Below are 5616 nucleotides of genomic sequence, written 5' to 3'. Positions count from 1 at the left end.
GTATGCACTGTGCTGTTTTCCTTGTTAATTAGAAGAATATTACATAAGACTAGTGTTTTGATCACCTTTTTATTCTAGTCATCTTGGAAAGGGATGATTTTGTTTTCCAGCCTCTTGCAAGTCACAATAAGAAAGAAAACATCTTCTCTGTTTGCTATAAATCCAAGCATAGCTCTCTTCTAAAGTGTGGATATAAAGCCTAACTAGAATTGCAGGATATACTGCATGTGAAAATTTGATAAGTCATTGATAAGTTGCACACCTCTCTGGCATGCCTGATTAGCCTTCCTTAAATTCATTGGAAAGCTCTCAAGTGGGTTTTAGCCTCTGACTGCTTTTTTTTCAGGACTAATCCTACAGTTATTGAATTACCACCTCTGGGGTCTAGGAAGAGAGTCTAAAAACATGATAAAAATCTAAAAATTTTTCCATGGCTTGCCAAGTGAAATATCCCTACTTGGTTCATTGAGCAACAAATGACAGATTGTTGAAGTTGTTTTCAATAATTGTAAAGAAGATGAAACGGTTTGAATACAATCTTAACACTTGAATACTGATTAGTCATCAGAGATGACTCAAGTTTTGACTTCACAATTTAGTCCTTGCCCGGTTCTCTTTGATTTTGTAACCATTCTGAAGACTGAAAATATCAGGACAGAAGCTGTATCACTAACCAAAATGCAGTACTAAATAGGGTACTCAATGAGTTTCACTGAGCAATCTCATGTTCTACTAGTAAGAAAAAAATCTTGAAGATTAGTGGTCCCACGACTTTAGGAAAGAAATAACTGAAAAGGATGATTAATTTTTGAATTCTTTTCACTTTCATTTTAAATAAATTACTGTAGGGGCAATGAAGAATTTCTTCACATGTAATGAGTGATACTCTAGAATTGTGATGCTCTAGAAATGATTTTAATTTATTTTGGATAAGTACATTTTATCAAATTTAAAGTTAGTAATGCATTTTCTAACAGTCTTTCAATAAACAAAGAAGCCTCACTGGGACTGGTTTTATAAATGCTGTTTGTAAATTATTTATCTTCATCTCACTCTTTGAGTGCTTTGTTCAAGAATTAAGTTCAACTTTTACCTAATATTATTTCAGGCAGACAAAAAATTAATGCATATGAGTCAATGAATTATGGACAAAAGACATTCCTTTGCTGAATAGCTTTAATCTGATTAAAAGATATTTAATGAACTGTATGTAGTATTTCTATTACTACCTTTGAAAATACTATAAGCAGTTTTACTTTTCTGCACTGCACATACCTAGCAATAGTCATTCCCACAGAGGAATTTAAAGCACTGTAATAGCTTCATTGTGTTAAAGAGTTAAATTACATAAGAAATTAAAAAATTGTTCTTTTGAGTGGAACATAAAGATTGGGACTGAATGACAAAATTTGACCTTAAAGAGTCTTCAGACTTAGTTGTTTGAGTGGAACTTTTGAAAATCATGATTTAAAGCCTGTGGAGAACCTCTGTCTCACCAAATTCTAGTCCTGAGGCCTCTTGCATCTCTTCTAAACACAAAACTTACCAAATGGTTTACTATGGAGTTAATGTACTATAAATTAACTATAAGCCCATGAGGATCAAAAGTAAGGTTTTACAAAAGTACTGGAATAGTATATAATTTCATCAACTGTCAACTAATTCTCATGAACCATTATCTAAAGGAAAACTGAAGTACCCTAGCTAACAGTATAGTATCTTGGGTTTTATGGAGACACTGAGGTGTTGTAGAATACTGTATATACATAGAGGTGCTCCTTCAAATAGATTTCTGTGTAACTGTTCTGCCAGTGAATTAGTTGCATTCAAATGTAACTTAATATCAAGGAATAATGGTAGGATATCCTAATCTTATCTTCTAGTAATTTTTCTTCAGTCAAAATCTGCTGTACCATGTAAGAATGTAACTGTTTAAGGGGGCGTTTGAATGGGTAACTGAAAAAACAACAGCAAAAAGGTTTTATTATTCTTGTGCTGTTACATGTTAACTTTCCTGAAAACAGCTACCTAACTGGAGAGCTAAAGCTGTCAGGGGATTTGTGTGCCTTATTTTCAGTCAAAACCAACCCTCTTTCAGTTTGAAGCCATTCTTCCTTTTCCTATCCCTACATGCCCTTGTAACCACTACCTCTCCAGCTCTCTCGCAGGCCCCCTATATGTACTGAGAATGTCTCTGCTTTAAAAGCCTTGCTTGATCAAGCAGAAAAAAGAAAAAGCAACAAAAAACCCCAAGCACACTAAACCCTCAAGTTTTTTTTATTTTTGATTCTGATCTTGTGCAGTTAGCTCTTTTTGCCCTTCAAGTCCTCCAAAAGTTGATTATACCCAGTTTCTGTGATCAGCAAGTGAGCTTTGTGGCAGTGTTTCTTATATTGTGTCAAGCTTCATATCGGAACTTCAGATTTAACTAAAATTGACTTGTTTTTTTCTATCCTAGATCTATATTGTACCTGCTTCAAGAAGAAAAACCTTAAGGGTGGCAACTCAAATTTCCATCTTCAGTTTCCTCCCGGTGAAATAGGTATAGATTTCAAAGAGACTGATGCATCTACAAATATGTACAGACTAAGAATGGCCAGAAGGCACTATTTCTAGTTGTACTTCTTCAGTCTCACAGATTAGTATGACTACTGGAGAGATTTATCTGACTATGTAGCTCTTAAAATGCCATGTCCCAAAAGCTATCAACTGTGACTTCCACTTTTGTTATTACCTGTGCTGCCTGCTGATGCACAGAGTTCTGTGTGGGTTAGGACTCTGAAGACTCTCCTGGTTCAACAGCCTGTAGTACCACATCTCAGATGCTGCCCTGTTATCCCTTTCCATATTCCCCTGTTTCACTCAGTGTTGTTCTGCTGTTGTTCTAATGAGGCTGTGAGTAGGGTTCCTACTCACAAAAGCAACTGTCTCAGGCTGGCAGTACTGCAGTGTCTGCCAGAAAAAAGATGTTTTGCATGTTCTTTACAGTGCTGCAGTTCTTAAAATGGATTTGTTTTATTAAGTCAGCACCATAATTATAAGTGCCTTAACCACTGCCACAATCTCATTAACTTTTCTTGGTGTTGGAATAGAAATATAGAGTGTTATGAAAATTTAGAGTGTTCTGAAATAGATAAGCAATTAACAGAAGATGAAAGTAACAAGAAAACTATGGAGTTTATTACTATTCTACTTCCTTGAAACGTGATTGTCTGTAGAACCTTGTTAGCTAGAGCAGATATTGAAACAGAAACAACAGACATTAGGTAGGTGTTACATAATATATAAAATAGTGTGTGTGATAAAAGTTGTAGGCGAGGAAATGACTTAAAGCTGTGATAGGGTAAATTCAGACTGGGTATTAGGAAAAAGTTCTTTACTGAGGGGTTGGTCAAGCATTGAAATAAGATCCCCTGGGCAATGATCATGGCCCCAAGTCTGTTGCTGTTAAAAAAGTGTTTGGATAATGCTCTTGGATATAAGGTTTAACTTTCAGGTTGTCCTGTGTGGATTCAGGAGTTAGACTTGACGATCCTTGTGGGTCCCATTCGCATACATTCTATGGATATTCTATAGTTCTGTGAATTTTCTCCTGGAACTTTTATCTTCTCAAATCCTTATATATTATCACCAGTCTGTAATACATTTCAGAGTACTCAGTGCAGAGATTTTATGTTGTCTTGTTTGTGCCTCTGTAACAAATCATAGTTAATGCAGAACTTATATTGAATCACACAGTTACATATAAGATGGCAAGAGAGTGATATGTTTTTTTCCTTTTTAAGAGGAGGTAAAAAGAAGTAGAAGTCAGCATTGTGTGACCATTCTGTTGTCTTTTGATAGTTCATGTGTCCATAGTTTATTGTTGCAATTATTCCCCAGTGCTGCCTTAGAATTGTTTTACTAAGCTCATAGAAGCTCGTAGAAGCTCAACTGTGGTCACAAAAAGTTGTGTTTTAGCACTAAAAAACAGTTTCAAGACTAGTGTTTGCAACAAATTGAGTCAAGATCTTGGGAGACTCTTCCTGGGATAACTGATAGATTTCTGTCTTTGATAAAACCAGGAAACATATCTTGCTAAAATGATAGTGTTTCACTCCCATTGTTTACAGATGTATAGCAACATAGGCTGTAAAGGAGCAAAGAATTAGGCATTAGGTTCTGATACTGGGCTGGTAACATCATTCTACTCCTGTTTAGCTATCTCAGGAAATTACAGTATCAAATGCTTTGCAGCTTACATTATTTTTCCAAAACAAATTTTCCAGTGTATTATGTTGTATATCATTCCAACTGTTGCTTACAGATACATTGATATTTATATTGAGGTGAACAGTGCAAAACAAATGAGATGAAGATTTGGTGTCTGCTCATAATAAAGCAGTACTTCTAACTCTTTCTTCCACAGAATAATGCGACTTAATTTAGTGGTCAGACACTCAAGGGCATGGAAGAAATTGTTTTTCTGAGCCAAATGAAGATTAAAAAAATATTACTTTCTGTACAGCACATATCAAAGGACCAGAAAAATCAAAAGAGGAAGTAAATTATAGTGTGTTCAAAAAAAAGTCTCAAATGCTTATTTTGCGGCTGAAAGGTGATGTTACAATATTGTTCAGGTTAGTGTAACCTTATAGCATTTGAGAGGTGACTCATAGCAATCTTTTCCTAGCTTCCTACCAGCGTGAACAAGAGTCTAGGATTTATGAGGTGATACACAGTAACCTTGTTTTCTGCCAGAACTATCTTGGCCTTGTTTGAAAATCAAAGTTGTTCCTTGGCTAATGAAAAGGTTTGGTTGGCCTTTTGTGCTTCTATTTTATGCTAGAGCAGAGCAATAAACAGATCTCGCCTGGTTCACTGTGAAGAGTTATGACAGTGTGAAGTGCTCAAGTATGAGATACTGTAGCCCAGATGCTCTTAAAAACATATACAATGAAGATGAGTTTACTGTCTACAAGAATCAAACTACAACTGTGCAGTCTGGAGACCTGGAACTGCACAAAATAATTTAGGTGCCCCTGTAGACAAGCTGAACACGTGAAAATGATGTATCCTCTCGGTAAAGAAGGCCAGCTGCATACTAGACTAATAGCAAGGGGATAGAGAGCAAGTGGAGGGAAGTTTATTATTATTTCCCTCTGTTTGGTGCTTGTGAGGCAGCATCTGAAAAAAGTGTTCAGTTTTGGGCTCCCCAGTACAAGGGATGCAGAGTTATATTGGAGTGAGTCCTGAGAAAGGTCATTGGAACAAACTACATACAAACAGAGGCTGAGAGAGCTGGATTTGTTTAGCCTCAAGAAGGGAAGATCCTGTTGCTGTCCTCAATTGTCTGATGGGTAGTTACAGAGAAGATGAAGCCAGACTTTTCTAGTAGGTGAATGGTGACAGAACAAGAGGCATCAGAGAGAAGTCAGAATGAGGTAAATCCAATTAAATAGTAAAAAAACTGTTTTACCTTGAGGGTGATTAGACATTAAATCTGAGAGCAGTTTTGTAATCTCCATCTTCAGAGATATTCTGAACTTGAGGAGACCACCTCAGCTAGTCAAACTTGATCTCCTGAGTGCTTTTCGATCTGTATTAACCTCTGATTCTTATTTTGTAGTCTACCAG

The sequence above is a fragment of the Manacus vitellinus genome, unplaced genomic scaffold (genome assembly GCF_001715985.3).
Source record: "Manacus vitellinus isolate BGI_N305 unplaced genomic scaffold, ASM171598v3 scaffold_0_pilon, whole genome shotgun sequence".
Taxonomy (NCBI): Eukaryota; Metazoa; Chordata; class Aves; order Passeriformes; family Pipridae; genus Manacus; species Manacus vitellinus.
This window is presented reverse-complemented; position numbering follows the sequence as displayed.